Here is a 17479-nt window from a genome sequence, read left to right as displayed (position 1 = left end):
TTGTTGTAGCTAAGTTTTCTTGTGTAAAGTGGACATGCTGTTCCTGAAAAAATATATACAGCAGTTCTGTTGGCGGAAAAGTGGAACGTGAAGTATTTGGACAGTATTTGGAAAGTTTTAAAATGCATTAGCAAAACCAGTTCAATAATATAAGTGTAGGCTAATTTTAGGAGACAGATTTTCCAGGTAATTTGTTTATTTGTCACATGACTTACCACACAAGCAACAGTGATCTCAGTAATGAAGTAAGTCAAGCTTTTTAATTCTCAGTTTCCCTGAATGCAGTAATTTGTATTTTACTGTTGTGTACATCAGCTGGCAACCAGAAGTTGCATGGGGGTATTGTTGTTTAATATTTTAAGAAGTGGATTTCCACAACACATTCACTGTATTACAGAGTCCATCAGAAAGGTCAGCGATAGTGAGATAACGGGGCAAGGCAATCTAATGTCAAAAATTTGATAATAGCTGTCCTCTGGGTGTCATAAGTGTGGACTGACCTTTAGTGTTTGAGAACAATATTCAAATGAGACCAAACAGGAGGAGAGGTTATATTTCACATGGATTGAGTGCAAGATAATGACCTCATCCTGGTTATCTGCCCAAAGATTTTCCAGAATCCTGCAGGCTGTGCCCAGGTGTGGAGATCAGACAATTGACACTTAGGGAAGGATTTAAATTTAAAATTAAATCAGTGGCGGAATAGAGCCATGGCAGGAAGATAAAGGAGAAATGCGAAGAGGTTAAAAATAAGATCACATGTGCGTACCTGTTTTCCAGCTGGTTTGTCCGTTGCGTTGAGCTTCACAGAATAATCTTCATTGGGCACAGTAGGAAAGAGAAACACTATATTCATTCTTTTGTAATGAGTGCATATGTGTGTGATATTATAATAAATAAATAACTGTTATTTTCCAGTGAGCACAGTATGCACATGCTATCATGTCCCTGGACATGAATGAGTTAATTTTTTAAGCTACATTAATTATGCAAATTTTAGGAGGAATTTCTTTTTTTTTAAATGTTGCCTGCGAAACATTTCAAGCCCTGAATAAGCAACTGATGAGCATTCCACCATTTAGTAAATAATCTTCCATCTTGTGCTGCAGCTAATGGTGGTAATGATGATGATGATACATGCTAATTGCTGTTTGATATTCGCAGTCGTTTCTCTTTTTAGCTGTAATTAACATTTTAGTCATGGCATCATTAGAGAGAAAAGAGAGAGAAAGGATTTCAACCTTTAAGAGTACACTGTCCTTTGTGTACATATATACTGTATATACAGGTGTGTTTTGTGTTGGGAATGCTGTCTGCAGTACTGTGTTTGGTATCAGGTGCTTCCTCTTCATGAGACAAGAACTGAGCTTTAGCCACAGATAATGCGTTTCTGATTTGGCTAGCCAGAAATATCTCTCACAAAGTTAACTGAGCATGAACGGTCTACTGCCGCAGGGCTCAGCGGACTGACCTTCACATGCTTTAAAAGTCACCAGGAATGTCTTTTGCTTTCATGATGCAGACAGTTAATAAATAATTATAAAAATTAAACTATACTCTGACTGACAAGTTAGGCATAACTTACGAAATTACAAATACAAATTAAAAAAAAAAAAGAAAAGTTTGCCTGGTTTGTGGTAAAATGTACCCATACACACAATATACACACGTATACACAGAATATTCACACAGCAGTTCTCTCATTCTCACAGCACCACCATAATGTCCCAGACCTTTGTGCTTCATCCTGAAATATTACCCTTAGGGAAAACTGATTCAGATGCAAAGACACACACACCCACAGCAGGAGGGAGCTGGCAATGAGTGAAGAGAGCGAATAGTCAAACATGATGCCAGAACTGTGCTTTTGGCTGTGTCACGTTGACTATGTGAGAGAGGGCAAGAGGAGCAATAGTACAAGAGGTACAGAGGGATTACTCTGATGTCTCCCAGCCCCTTTCTTTTCTTCCTCACCTCTCCCACTTGGACTATTTCTACTTCTTCTTCTTCCTCTGCCCTTTATTTATATCCATTTACTTTTCTCATACTCCTGTTTTCGTCTTTATGTTTGTGCCTTTTTGTCCCTTTATTATCTTTTCTGCCTTCTGACATCCATCCCTCCTCTTCCTCCTTCTTCACTTCATCCCCTTCTTTGCCTTCTTTTATTTCTTTTCTCATTCTCTCCTTCCCTCTTGCTCATCAGGGCCACCAGGGTACCAGCCAATTGACTGTTTATAACCTCACCCATAGGTCTCTGTCAGGTGTGTGTGTTTGTGTGTGCATGTGTAGCTGTAGTGGGAAAATGTCTGTACTCCATAAACTATGTCTAATTGGTCTCAAGGAGAGTGAGAGAAACAAAAAGAGGGAGAGAGCAAGGAAGAGGTGAAAAGTCATAAAAAAGAGTGCATCTGACAAAATCTGCTGATTGGTACTTGACTTTAACTGCTACATCCAAGACCGAGTGGAAATTTTGGACTTTGGCTTTATTATTCAACAGTATTACTGTTATCTCCTCAAACCCATCTCAAAGAGTAATTATTTAATAATTAGCTTTAAGATGTGAAGCAGGTAAGTGAATATACAAAAAGTGAATATACAGCACAGTCATTCAGAACAAGATCAAACATCATATCCACCACTGTGACAAAAAGTTGTACATACAGTATTTTACACAACAATAAACCACACTGAGAGAACTGTAAGGTCAAGTTGTCGCCGGTATAAAAGATTCGTCAATAAGCTGTACAATGGACAATTTTGCTTTTACAGGTAGCACACAGGTCGCTCCTTTCCCTTGTGTGCTGTTTGTTGAATACCAACTGTGTGCCACCATAACTGAAAAACTTTCAGTGGAGGCCATTTAACTGCCCACAGTGTTATTCAGAACAGTTTTGCTTGCACTCCAGCTGTTTTCACACATTTCCATTGCTGCCAACATACGGTAAATGTCATGTGTATTTTAGCAGTAACCATAGAGAGTAAGTACGTACATGGGGAAAAAACAGATATCAGTGCGCATATTGCAGAGGAATGCTGAGGTTATTCCAAGTAGAATATAATAACACAAGATAACAACATTACACCAACACCTGCAGGGAGTGACGTTTTACTATTTGCTATATTTTCTTATAGTTTTATATAATTTTTAACTCTTGCATTGTATGCTGTGTGTCTATACCTAGTCCATCCATCCATCTGTGCTAATAAGTGCTGGAGGAAGTATTTGGATTCAGTAAATAGTAGCGCTGCAATATGAATACATATACATGCTAAAAGTAGTGCATTCAAATGCGTGAGTGTTGTACTACAGTGTCTTACTAGATTATTTCCCTTCTTTTGGTGCATTAAAGTGGAGGCAGACATTTACTTTTGTAGTTGGTTGACATGGCGCTAATTTTAGCTTGTTTATACACCCTTGGGCAATGTAATCTATGAGCACATCTTATTTCATCAGCTCATGAATATGTTTGCATGTAAAATCTTTATAAACAATGAGCTAAAGCTAAATAAATAAAACATTCAACATTTCCTGCAGATTTGTAGCATGTGTGTAACATTAAATTTACCTAGTTACTTTCCATGTTGCTTTACTTACAAAATAAGTAAATAATAATGATAAAAATAATAAATAATAATAATAATAAAAGGGTGACTGGTAGGGGACCATTCTGGGGTGGGGAGGTTAGCTTGGTACTGCAGTGTATTCACCAACCAAGACACCACTCTACCACTTTGTGGGAGAGAGGATGTGATTTTAATGAAATGTAATGCTTCCTAAGGAGATTCATTTTCATCTTCAGTCGGTTTACTCTTTGACACTGGCTGAGGCAGGAAGGTCATTCCAATATTTTTGAGAGCCAGCAGGGAGGAGAGTCAGGGCTGGGATGAGTGATTATGAAGTCATATTATTAAGAGAGCCAAGCAGACAACATTAGTAGAGTTAAAGCATTGACTGGATGGTACTGTATGTAGAGCTTGGGCAGACTATGGCCTGGAGGGATGGCGAGGTGCACTCATTTGCAGTCTTGTACACCAGGTTTTGGATTTAAAATGAGGCACCACAGGCAGTAAATGGATGGAGAGCAGGAGAAGGGTGACATGCAAGGATTTGGGAAGATGGAAAACAAGACAGCCTGCAGCAGTTTGGGTGGTGGAGCATGGTCAGAAGAAAGTTGCAATATGGCTAACATAAGTTTCAACAAGCTGAGCTGAAGTACTGATAAAGAGGAGCCTACTTACCGAATGTTGTGGATAATTGTAAATTAGCAGGAGCGGAAGAATTGTCTTGAAAGCAAAAAACACCAAGAAGCCAGGAAATGGCAGTAAAAGATATTTTAGTAGTGCCACGAGAAAAAGGTTTCTGGGCCAGGTTTACACAGATGACTTGTAGTCTGAGGTGCCATCACTTGTTACTCAGGCAGTGCGTTACACAGCCATCTTGGACAGATGACATTTTAAAACCGCAACAACTGAGATACACCTTATTCAGTGTTGTTTTTATTTATTTAATTTTGGTGCAAAGCAGTACTCTGGGTGAGATGAAAGCTGAAGTGGCCACAGGTCTCAAATGGACTCGGAACTCTGCTGTAATTGAAATGTGCAAAACGGTGGCGGAAGCTGGCAGTCAAAAAGGGCATGTTTGCTGACGTGTAACCTGTAGGTGGAAGAGAGGCTCTGTTATGCACGTCAGACTTGTTGAAGAGTTAGAGAAATGAAACTAAGAGAGACAGCGTGTGAGAGCAGATCTGCTACCCTGTTCCTCCTTGCCATTTCCTATTTCGATACCTTCCTGTCTCTCTCTATCTGTCTTGCCATCTCTCCACTTCCTCTTTGCACTGTCCTGACTCCCAAGTTTTGCCAGCAGTTTGAGCTAAAGTAGAACAGTCAAAAGCAAATGTCTGGTGTCACATTGAATATTTGCCTTTCACAAATCTTTCCCAGTCATTCTCTCTTTCTCACTTTCTGGTGTTCTTGCCTAATTAATGTCCTAACCAGTAGGGGAGGGGAAAGATACTGCGGAGAAACAAGACCGAAGACTGTGTGCATGTATGCATGCGCGTGTGCACGTGCGTGTGTGTGTTATCTTACCATGCAGCCCTACTGTCAGCGTAAGTGTGGCTGTCTCAATTGGAGCAAACTTTGTGGGAAATACACAGTAACACTTACACATACACTGTGAATTACTTGTTTTCATAGTGTGAAAAACAAATGTAGAAATACATAAAACACACACACACACAGTTTGGGCTATAGGCCATAATCAGTACTTTCCTCTTCCCATCTACTATTCAGACATTTCTCTTTCCCTCCCTTTTATTCCTCTCACACACACTGCGCCTTCTTTTTTTCTCCATTGTTCCCTTCTATACATCTGTCTGTATGAGTGAATGCGAGTGTGTGTGTGTGCGAGTGTGTGTGCGAGTGTGTGTGCGAGTGTGTGTGCGAGTGTGTGTGCGAGTGTGTGTGTGTGTGTATTAGGAAGATAAAGCGTGTGTCATTTTCACAGCCTTGTTGGGAAACCATACAGGAAAAAAATGTCCGTTTCCTTTCTCTCTTTTTGTTTCACCCCTCTGTTCTTCAGTTCTCTCCATTCTCTGCTTCTCTCTACTTACTGCTGTGTTTTCTCAATGTGAATTGTGCTCACATTCAGCACTCCCCATTCCCTTGCTTGCCTCCTCCATGTTTGTCTCCTTCCATCATTATCTCTGCTGCTGCTGTGCCATAATGCTGGAAAGGCAACGTTATCATCATTTTCCTGCTCTCCTCTTCTCTTTTCCACCTTCTTTCTCTCTTTACGACTCCCTCTGATCCATTATCCTTCGCTAACGACTGTGTTGTGCTGCTGTGAAGTGGACCCAACTTTAGCATGGTGATCCCCCCTTACCGTGCCCCTTTATCTCTCTCTTCTTCTTTATTCTTTCTGTCCATCTTATAGTTTCTTTTTGGCTATAGAGATGTGCTACTGTGAAAAGAGACAGTCTCTCAGCAGTTCCATTAAATGTGTGTTTCTCCCCTGCGTGTTCTTCTATTTTGTGCTCTCTTATTTCTGTCACAGTTGCTTCCTTCAAATTCCCAGACATCTCATTTGGCCTCCCTCTGTCCACCATTTTCTTACTGCTCACATGTGATGTGGTCCAGCTGTCAGTAGTTCAGCCACATTCCGTCCAGATCAGATTTCACCCTTTCTGACCTCTATACATACACGTGTCTGCTTCTCCACCTTGTCCGCATTCTAGCCAAAATGATAATACTCTATATGTCATTTGTCCCTACCTTTGAATACGACCCATAGGACCCTTCCAATGCCATGGCTTACCAGACTGTTGCAAACCTCCCAAACATATAGGCAGATTTTGTCTGTCTGCAGGCTACTGTTGAGCAGGTAGCATGAGCTGCGATTTTAAACATTATTTTTGCTGAAAATTGCTTCCTGCTGCAGCAAGAACCAACACTACTGGGGCTTTTTCATTGTTATAGTCTCTAGCGAGGCAAATGGCTAACACTACTCGCAAAACAACACCGTGGTCCTATGAGGAGATGCGGACATTTCTGTGCTTGGTAGTATCACAGCAGTTTTGTGCCACTGTGCTGTAACATTGAGGTGGTACTCAATTGTAATGGAAAATTACCAAAGCTGAGTCGAGTAGAGTAGAGCCAAGTAAAACCGTGTAATGGAAAATGGCCAACATTTGGGCTGCCTAAAGGATCTGAACACTTCCTTCATCAGCCACCTTTTACAAGTAGTCACTAATTAACCTAACCTGTATTACTTTGGACTGCGAGAGGAAACAGGACTAATTGGCAAAAACCCACACAGACACAGGGATAACATGCAAACTCCACACAGGAAGGCCCCAGGATCCATTGGAATTTGAACCCAGAACCTTCTGGCTGTGAGGTGACAGTGTTAACCACTGCATTACCGTGCTATCCATTTGACACAAAAAACTGTCAAAATATAATTATAAACTACATAAGTTGAGTATTTGCAACTCAGTTATTTTCTGTCTTTCCGTTTTCATTATCATTGTACTCTGCTTCTTTTCTAGTGGGTCAGGAGCTGCAGCCACCAGCTAACGTATAACACAAGCTAACCACCAGTATGCTTGTGTTAAACATGTTTCTGTCTTTCACTCACTTCCTCCCTGCTTTCTTTCTCTTTCTCTGTCTTAAATGTTTAATCATGCTGGTTAAGTTGCTTGAACAAAATGTCTCCTGCTGTTCTCTTGCAGTAAATGGTCACATTCAGCTGTAGACACCTGGAGCAAAGACAGAACAAGGACAGAGAATCAGAGAGATACACTGCAAATATTTGCAGAATGAAACAATCTTTAAGTTGAATTACAACACTTTATGGTTTGTGGTGATATTGACTGAAAATTTGTACCTTCTCTAAACTATAGCTGTGAAATCAGCTTTGGAGCTCAGTGACATTAGCCGATCTTGTTCTACTCGGACACTTTTACCGGTGAGACAGAGAAGCTGTAGCTCAGGGACAGTAATTGAGTGGAAGGCTTAATTATAATACAAGCATATTTATTTTGGGGGTTCTGTGGTTAATTGCCTTAGATAAATAGACCAAATGAATTCTGTTTACCTCCCAGCAAATGTGTTGTAAAGGTCAGACTTTGAGCAGAATACAGCCTTAATAAACAATAGATTTAATTGCTTCTTGATTGATGCTGTGCTCAGAGATTTGTTTCGCCCAATTTTAATTAATGTACAATTGCGTAGAAGTGTCTGATGGGTAAATGTAGAAACCTGTGTCTGAAAATGAAAACCAAAAAAAGATCACAGTAGATTTAAAAACTCAACATAATGGAGAAGACTCAGTAATTGCAATTCTTCCATCTGAGGATCAATTAAACATGGAGAATGACGTAACCTTCAAGTAGCACCGATCGAAAAGACAATAGAGACAAGGCTAGCGCTAGTGGTTCCTCTGGTTCATTTGCAAAAAGGCATGGCAGCAAATGAAGTCCCTGTTTCCCATAGTAAGCCTCGGTGAATTCAGGTAATTGGAAGATTTATGTGATCATTTATGTTAACAACACTCAGCAAAACTCCAAAACACCCTAACAGATGGAAGAAGAAGGTGAAAAGGAGCAATAGAAGTGAGGTCAGTCAGAACAGATAAAACAGTGGGAGAGTTGACTGCTGCACACCTTGTTAGACACCTTGTTAGTGTTCAGTCAGTTATTGAGTCTGCTGATGCAGGAATGTATAATAATAGAGGATGCTGGGAAAAAAAAAAAAAGAGAGTAGCATAATTTATGTATGGCCAGAGAAGCATGAACACCGGTGTTATGACCAGAAATACTGTAAGTAGCCTGCAAGGCTGTGAGGACAATGGAGACAAAGAGGTGGATATGAAGCACCGGGAACAATAAAGCGAACAGGAAAAAGAAAGCATACATGGTGACATGCTGCTGTCCCTCTGTGTGAATGTTGGTGGGCACACATAGGCCATAAAAGGCACAACATGAATTAAATTCAAGCAACGTTGTTGACAAGTCTGAAAAAGTAAATTACATCAAAGGTGGCAATGTTTTTTTTTTTTCTTGCTTTTACTTATATGAGTGTTAAGTAAAACTTGTTAAGTACCAACTATGCCATTGGTAGTGTGAGTACGGTCATTACCAAGTTGCACAAACAAGTTTTTCTTTATTTGGTTGCTTTTAAAATCTTTTTTCGACATTTTCTCTTAAGCAGAGTTTGGCTGTTCTGTTGGAGAGAGAGTTGTGAGGGTTGTGTTAGAACATACCAAATTGTATATTATTACTCTAGTAAAAAAACACTGAAAGAGATGACCACAGAGGGCACTTGTTAAAACTACTGAGGTCCTGCCCAGCTACATTCTTCTGTACATTGCCTTTCTGTTCTCCAGAGATGAGGACCACTTCACCGCCTAAACAAATGTGTCAAATGTATTTATGCACTCAAATCTCAAAAAAACAGAAATCAGGCTCACTTTTAATCTGTTAGATACTTTCTATACTTTTAACTGAGTTGCCATTATCAATATAATTTTGAACTCTGCACTAATAATTCATATCTGTTGTGACAGAACTACTCAATATAATAACAGAGCGAAGGCAGAGTAGCAAAAAAAGAAGTGTGAGAGAGAGAGAGAACTCATGTGGAAGGAAGCTGCCCAAATATCTAGCCAGAGCATCAAGTAGTCAGATATATGAGAGCACCAGACGTGACCCTCATCCATTAGTCCTGAGACAAACTAATAAGAGAGAAAAATGATTGAACCAAGAAACCCTTGAGCCTACGGGTATACGTGCAATAAATCTGATAGGGTGATCAAGAGGCCTTGACATTTTATTTAGAAAGTTTTAGAAACTGTAAAACAGAGCCTCTTCAGTGATGTTTGTGACCTTTGGATGGATTTGTTGATTAGTTCTGATGAGTTCCTACACTGAAATTGATAAGTTTTTCTGGTATGTAAGATAAATCAGCACGTGGTTAGTGGGATTAGTAGTGTCCTGTCCACTTTCATGTAGATGACAAACTGTGGTGAACATTTTGGACAAATACAGGACTTGACACACAGATCATTTTTAAACTGGTATTTGTAAGACTAAATCTTGGATCAAATGACAAGTTTGTCTGTTAGGAAGACATTTGAGGCCAACTGTTGGAGAAAGAAGTGGGACAAGCTGGTGTAAAGGTCTAGCTCTGTCTTCTTGGCCTATAGACAAGTGCTTTGGTGTGCTGTCAATATGACAACGATCATTGTCAATCACTTATTCATTGTGCCGAAGTGTGCTGAGAAGTACTTGAGGCATCCCCTTGTGCGGACCTGGGCTCTATAATCTTATCCCGTAGTAGTCCCATCAGCAACGTGCCTGAATAATCTCTTTCTCTCTTCTTTCCTTTCCAAAACCGTAGACAATATGACAGTTCATGGTATCTGTCTGTAGCTCTGGAAATCCATTTCTGTCAAACACACTATCATTTTTTAAAACCTAAATTCCCGCTGCCAGCCACTCTCTTCAAAGCTACAGCACCGCACTCCAGTTATTCTTGGATGAAAGAAGACTTGAGCAGTTCATTAGAGCTGTAAAATGGCAAAAGCAGAGGTGCTATATGTTCAGATGATGTCAGCTCCCAGTTGAAATCACTGCAATCTTGCCACAAAATGATGCACACTTTTTTTTCTCCTCTTTTTACACTATAATTTGGAAAGTTTCACTCATGAATGAGTGTCACTGGTAGATCTACAACCAGACAGGTCAAAACCACTTCTCTGTAAGCAACACAACCCTGTTGGTATAAAGCATTTACACATTAAAAACAAACCAAACATAGAAATGTATTCGTAATGCCATTTTTAAATGACAAAAAAGATTTATCTTTTAAAAGTTAGAGACTGTACTTTAAAGGTTGAATCATAAGATCATTTATACATACAGGACGTGCATGGAATGAAATAGGACATGAAATATAGGTTTGTAATGATAAATTATTACTCTCACAGTGTGTGTGATATTTTGTTTACAAGCTGAACCAGACACAGCAGTGGTTAGCAAAAAAAAAAAAAAAAAAGACCAGAACAGCTTCTCCAAGAATTATTTTCCAGGAGTTTCAGACAGACGGCACTATAGATATTGAATTTCTGATCGTGTCTTGTTGTTTTCCATGCATAATATTGCCCATATTTATTTTGTAAGTCAATGATACATACAAAAGCTGTTACAGCTCCTGATTTTGAGGGGCTACAATAAAATTTTAGCAATAAAAATACCATAAAAGCCTGGAAAGGGGTTTTGTGCAGACTAGTAAAGCTCCTGCAGTAGACTGGTGGATGACAGATGCTAAATAGATGACAGTCTGCTTTACTTGCATTCTTGTCACACTGAACTTGTACCTTAATGCTAAACTAAATACAGTGCTTAGTTACATTTTTCAGCATTCCTATCTAGTTCTTGCACAGTTCTATTTAACCTTTCCACTGGAGTCCTATACATACTACTACACAGCAGCATTTCAGGGTCAGAATACCAGCATGTTGTTGAAATACTCTTGTTTACCTTTGTACTGTCACAAAATCAGGGCCCTACATAATGACTAAGTCAGGTTCTTTATATCTTAATTGATTGTAAAACAGAAAAACAAACAAAAGCTGTTTTCTAAACTGTTAGGATGTTTTCAAATTATTATAGACCACTGGTCCTGGAGCTGTATATCGCTGATGTGCAGTTACTGGTCCCACCAACCTGCAGTGTCTATTTGTTGTTTATTGTTGCTGTTCTTTTCTCTCTGCTCTATCCACTCACCCCAACCGGTCGAGGCAGATGGCCGCCCAAACTGAGCCCGGTTCTGCTGGAGGTTTTTTCTTCCGTTAAAGGGAGTTTTTCCACTCCACTGTCGCCAAGTGCTTGCTCATAAGGGAATTGTTGGGTTTTTAGTTTTTGTAAAGTGCCTTGAGATGATTTGTATTGTGATTTGGCACTATACAAATAAAATTGAATTGAATTGAATTGAATAGACAGCTTTTTGTGTTACAAAATTCTGTCTTAAAACATAATTATGTCTAAATGTCTTTTAAAAAAAAAAAAAGGAGGCTGTTGGAAAAAGTGAAAGTTTTTCTTGATAAACTATGCAATCACTTGTCTGTTTTGACTGAAATGGGCAGCAAAAAAGGGAAAAAAAAGGAAAATTGTTTTAATTTATAACTCTTGAAATTGTTGGCAGACCCATTTACAGTAAGTCATTTTTAAAAGCAGGGCATATTTTTCGTGCTCTGGCAAATACCTTAATCTCCAATCGGCAATTATGAGTAAAGTAATTAACGCTTTTCAGTATCCCCAGGCTATATAACATGCTTGATTATGATAATATGTTTATTAGTGGCACTGATTATGTGACACCACAGGTTTCTAAATTCATTTATGCTTAGATTACCCCCAAAAGCATAGAACTAGAATCTCACAACTACAGTATTATCACTGGTCCTTTACTGTTTACGACTCAGGAATAATCTGGTGACATAAAGACTTTGGTCAGTTAAAATATTGGCTGAATTTTAGTTGCTACTGATTTTATTATTTTTTGTAGTCAACAAATTCAGAAGCTTCACAAGATAAACTGAATCAAAGACAAACTTATGGATGTGCACCCACAGAGACACACACATGCAAAAGGCAAATAAACATATGTCTACACGGTAATATTCATTTATTTTGAGTGAAATAAACGTGGACAGCCAGAAACAGGGATGAAAAATTAGTCAGCTACAAGAGCTTTTGTTTCCTGCAGGTTTGGCTTAAAAAATGATTACATAAGCCAACTCATGTACATCACCACATACAGTGTTTCTTTGCCTTCTTCCTTCTCTCACTTCTTCTCCCTGCCCCTCTACTTGCAGGAATATTTTTATTTATTTATTTATTTTACTATCTATTTCTTCTCCAGCACCTCAGTAACTCTCAACTGACAATGTCCCAGTGATTATAAACCTTTACAGGGCTAAGGGAAGAAGTGAGAGAATAGAAAAACGGATGAGGATGACAGAGTGCACGCATTCCTCTTCCAGCACCTCTCCTGCCTTCTGCTCTTTAATCCCCCCATTGTACACGTGGCACCTCGAATACACCTGGCTATCAGAAGAGGGATTTTCCATGTGGTTAGCAGTTTTTTTTTTTTTTCAAACCATCAAGTTCCACCATTATAAGGTTCCATCCAGCCAGTAATGTTGTGAACTAAAATGCATGAAGTTTACAATTCAAAAGATGTGCCTAATGTTATCTCCCTTCCCAGAATACTCTGATTTCTTGTGTGAACCTTAGGCCATCATCACAGCATGGTGGTGGAGTAGAGCTGTAAATAAACTACATACAGTATGCACACTGTATGTGTTTAAAAGTTTCAGGGAGAAGGTTAGGATGATGATAAGTGTGAAGGCAAAGGAGAAATGATTAAAATGGCATAGATGCATGTGTCACATACATTCACACTCAACCCACGCAACCAGGATCACTGAGAAATAATCAAGAATAGTTAACTATGGTTTTTGGCTACAATTGAGGGTAAGTGTTATTCATTTTTGTTTTTATTTTACAGTTCTAAATAAGTATTATTTTATACATAAAATTATGTTTTTATTCAAATCTCCCAACTCTCCGAAGAGGTGATTATATAAATGGCAAAGATATTCGTCAACTAAGATCTGGATAATTGCATTTACAGCAACAGGACTTTGAATAAAGTGAGTTGAAGCTCACAGTGAATAAATGTGATAAAAACTTTTGATTGTGACAGGAGAGATCTTGATTACATTGAGCATAATAAGTACAAATTGTAATCAGTGTCTTGGCAGCCACATTTATATGAATGTTCCATAGCAAACATTTCTCATTTTCTGTTTAGATATTTGTATTTCAGCAGACAAAGAAGGCAGCACTTTAATTTCTTGTGTGCAAATAACGCCACCGTAATGTAAGTAAATCAATATTATTTGCATATTTATTCATTTAGTTTTTTGGGGGTTTTTTTTGCCTGGGACAATATGCAGTATCTACAGTATATTACTCTAGGTATGATGTGGCTAATTCTCATGTGTATACTCCCTGAGCGGCTATATCCTCTTCTCAGAGGCGAGCACTTTAATTTCATTGGGTTGCACACAAAGCTCACACAATGAGAATAAATCAATATTATTTTGTGTATAATTTATTCCTTTAATACATGCTGGAGGGGCGGTTGGTGTTATGACAAATGCTTTAGTAAAGTTATTTTTATTCATGAATGATATATTTGATATTGGCAATATCTCACTTATGCTGCTGACAAATTGTTTCGGGACCCCACTGGTACTGACAAGCACAACTCTCATGTATGGAAATACAGAACATACAACACACGTTTCACAGCATGTCAGTAAAAATTACATGCACATGGTGAGGAAATTGTTCAGAATCATATAAATAGCAAAAAAAAGGGGGAGTGTAGGTAGTTTGAGATTAATTATCTCCCAGTTCAGTATTCAATAAAGTATCAAAAGACGAAAATATTACTGATGTCTTACAAAGTATGAGCAGTACCAAAGAAATCGAAACCTGAAACAGCAAAACAGTCCAAAATGACAAACATTGTAACTATGACTAGCTAAAATAGGCAACAAAATAGCTCTGTAATACACACAGACAAAATTTAACTATACAGTATGATAAGAGATAACAGTAATTGTAAAAGTTAGAAAAGTTAAAATTGCATTTGGTTTTTGGAAATTGAATTTAGAAAAAAACCATCTAAATGAAATGCAGATTACTTCACTGCAAAACTTTTAAATATGCCACTTTTATCTGGTGTAGTTGAACATTCATTTAGTTAATGCATTTGATGAAAAAAAAACATCCATTATCACAAAAAGGTAAAAAAAAAATAAAATAAAATGTACAGTTTTAACCACAACTATGGACTTTAAAGGATTAAAAGTAAACCACATTTCGACAAGTGCCAAAGCAAAAAGCTGTTTCCAGTACATCAAAGATGCTGTAGGGAGATGAACAGAGCGCAGCAGTCTGTTCTGAGGAACTTTTTTCTTCGTCCGATTTGGAGTTTTGGGTATAATGCGTCTTTAAATCCATCTTTGCAGAGTCGACATGTTCAGAACATGACTTAAGTTATTTCAAATTGTGCAGAACCACCCTTAGGGGTGAAGTTAAAATGGGGTTCTGTCCTCACAGCAGTTAGCTTGTGGAAGGCAGCTCCATTTCAAAAAAAAAAGAGAGCAAATTAAAAGATTGAAATGCAAATTATTCCCCCACTTAGCTGTGTGCTCGGAGTGTGCTCACCATGCAAATATCAGCTGCATGCCTGTGTGTGTGCCAGAGGAGCAATATGTGTGAGAAAGACTCTATGCATATATCTGCAAACTGTATGTATATTGTGTGTGTGCACTCACGGGAAACACTTTACATTATTTCATTTCAGTCTCATCCCTGTGGAAGATAGTGCAGTTAATCTTTACATCTGGACAAAAAGGATGGCAGAGAGTGTTTTGATGGCCCTTTAGTGAGAATGGAAATTAATTGGAAAAGGCAACTTTAGAAATTGAGTCTAGTCAGTCTGTGTCAGTCTACTTTTAGTCTTCCTCTCTCTCATTCTCTGTCTTTAGTTGGCTTTGAAATTTACCTTTTATTGATGTTATTTTTGGAAAATAACTACATCGACAAAGTCACTGGTGCACAGGCGGCGGCATACTGTACACAGACAGCCACTCTCAGTCATCCTCTCGGTACCACATAGACAGCTGTGATTTAGCATGGTATTATATCACAGCTGCACAGGTTGTGGAAAGAGCCTTTTGTCACCATTAGTTGGAAGGGCAGACTTTTTTTTTTTTTTTTTTTTTTTTATATAGAGGTACAGGAGCACAGGTACTCTTTAAAAAATGTGGGTACAGGCCAATTTACAGTCTGTTTCATGTCAAAGCTGGCCCCTAGTCTGGATTTTATGATTTAGCTAATAAGGCCTTACTCTGAAGTGCTGAGAATTTTTTGATGGCCCTTTAGTGAGAGTTGAAATTAATTGGAAAAGGCAACTTTGTAAATTGATTTTTGCATCAATTTGCTTCGGCTTTCACTGTCTCTTTGTCTCCCTCGTCTTTTCTTGTTAGCTTTGAAATTTAGCTTGTAATGATGTTATTTTTGGAAAAGGACTACATTGGGGGAGGTCACTGGTGCAAAGACGGCATATGGCATTCTATACCCAGACAGCCACCACAACATAGAAACACACACCTTAGGAGTATTTGAAGCCACAACACAAGTAGTTGGCTTTAATTAAAAACACACAGAAACCCAGAATAAGGGAAGGAATTCACTGCAGTTTATTGCAACTGTTAGAGTTCTGCTTCCTGAAAAAGTATTGTTTTTCAAACAGGTGAAGCAGAGTGTTTATTACTGAAATGCTATAGTGTCTTGTTCTGGTAGTTGGCTGCCATTTGTGTGGTCTTATGGCCAAAAACACTTCAGTAGGTGGACACTTTTTACACATGCACATTATAAAACATGATTGCACTCTATGAAGGAAATAAACAGTACATACAGTACCAGTCAAAAGTTTGGACACACTTTCTCATTCAGTTCAATGGTAAAGTGTGTCCAAACTTTTGACTGGTACTGTACATATGGTGAGCATCCAGTTTACCTGTCTAACAAATATGCAGTCAGTGTACTCACAGTGTGGACAGTCCACATGGGCTCAGATTTTGGGCTGCATGCCGACCCTTGCAGTCTTGCAAATGTTGACATTTACGTCATGTGGATCCATGTTGAACCTTGTGTACTCACAGCATGAATTGGTCTTTCATCTCTTAGATATCTGAGCACACCCAACATAACAACTGTCTGTGAACAAGTGCAGTCTGTTGTACTTGCCTATATCCAGCTGTTGAGTATGGTATTACATCACAGTGTGTGGAAAAAGCGTATTGTCACCACTAGTCGGCAAGGCAGGCAGTAAGATTAGGCTGGGCACAGCTGCTCTTAAAAGACAGCAGTTGGCAGTCTGTTTTAAACTGCTAGTGTTGCTATTATGATTTAGTTAATAACTAACAACTTAATGGGATTTGGACTTTGCATTGTTGTCTCAGTAATGTTGCATATACATGTTTGTTGTTTATTTTCCAGTTTTGTATGAAAGTCTTAATTACAAGTGCACTAAAATAAGCAATAAAACACTTCCCCGATGCAAAATATGCTGGTCGTTGAGCTGTGACAAACCAAATACCAGTTTGATTTGCACATTCCGATTTCTGTTTTTAGTTTAAATTGCACTACAGTATGCTGGGCTTACAAAATGGTTTGCCTACAGTATTTTCCCCAGTTTTACACAGTTATAGGTCACATTGACAATATTATCTTAAGCCTAACCACGCTTACTTGAGAGTTTGTGTGTCTGCTCTTTCAGAGACACTCTGACCAACTTGCTGCATCATCGCTTGTAAACATTCATTAAAACTGGCTGCTTTTTGGCCTTGGAGAATTTTTTTAATATTCTCTGGAATGAATGACGGTAGAAGCCAGTGAAGTTGCAGGCTGCATGGGGCCATGTGTGGAGACCTGTGATAAACCCTCAGACTTTTTCTGCGTGTGTGTGCATTTGTGTTTATGTCTATGACACAATTTGGTATATTCTAATACCCTCCCAGAAAAGCTGGGGTTGGAGTACGTGCGCATGTGAGGTTGTACGTGTACCGTATGCAGAAGTTGCTTGACGTTGGACTTATTACTGATACAGTATACTCATTTATCCTCTTCTTTAATGCCTCATCAGCACTTTTGCCTCCTTTTCACACTTTAAAAGAACATGAACATGACAGTGTCAGCAGAAAATTCTTTCAAATTATTTACAGGCTGGGTTTCCCTGCTAAACTCCTATATCTATATATCTATCTATCTCTATATTTATGTATAGATAGATAGATATATCTGTGTGTGTGTATAGATCAATACAATATAAA

General features: G+C 38.6%; 1 protein-coding gene across 1 annotated transcript in view; it reads left to right on the top strand.

Annotated features, from left to right (window-relative positions):
- The window catches only part of grid2 (glutamate receptor, ionotropic, delta 2), a 403935-nt gene that overhangs the window by 318280 nt on the left and 68176 nt on the right, over nt 1-17479 (top strand). The gene's annotated exons all lie outside the window — the stretch shown is intronic.

Source organism: Mastacembelus armatus, chromosome 9, assembly GCF_900324485.2.
Source record: "Mastacembelus armatus chromosome 9, fMasArm1.2, whole genome shotgun sequence".
Lineage (NCBI taxonomy): Eukaryota > Metazoa > Chordata > Actinopteri > Synbranchiformes > Mastacembelidae > Mastacembelus > Mastacembelus armatus.
Note: the sequence above shows the minus strand (reverse complement) of the source record. Positions and strands in the feature narration are given on the sequence as shown.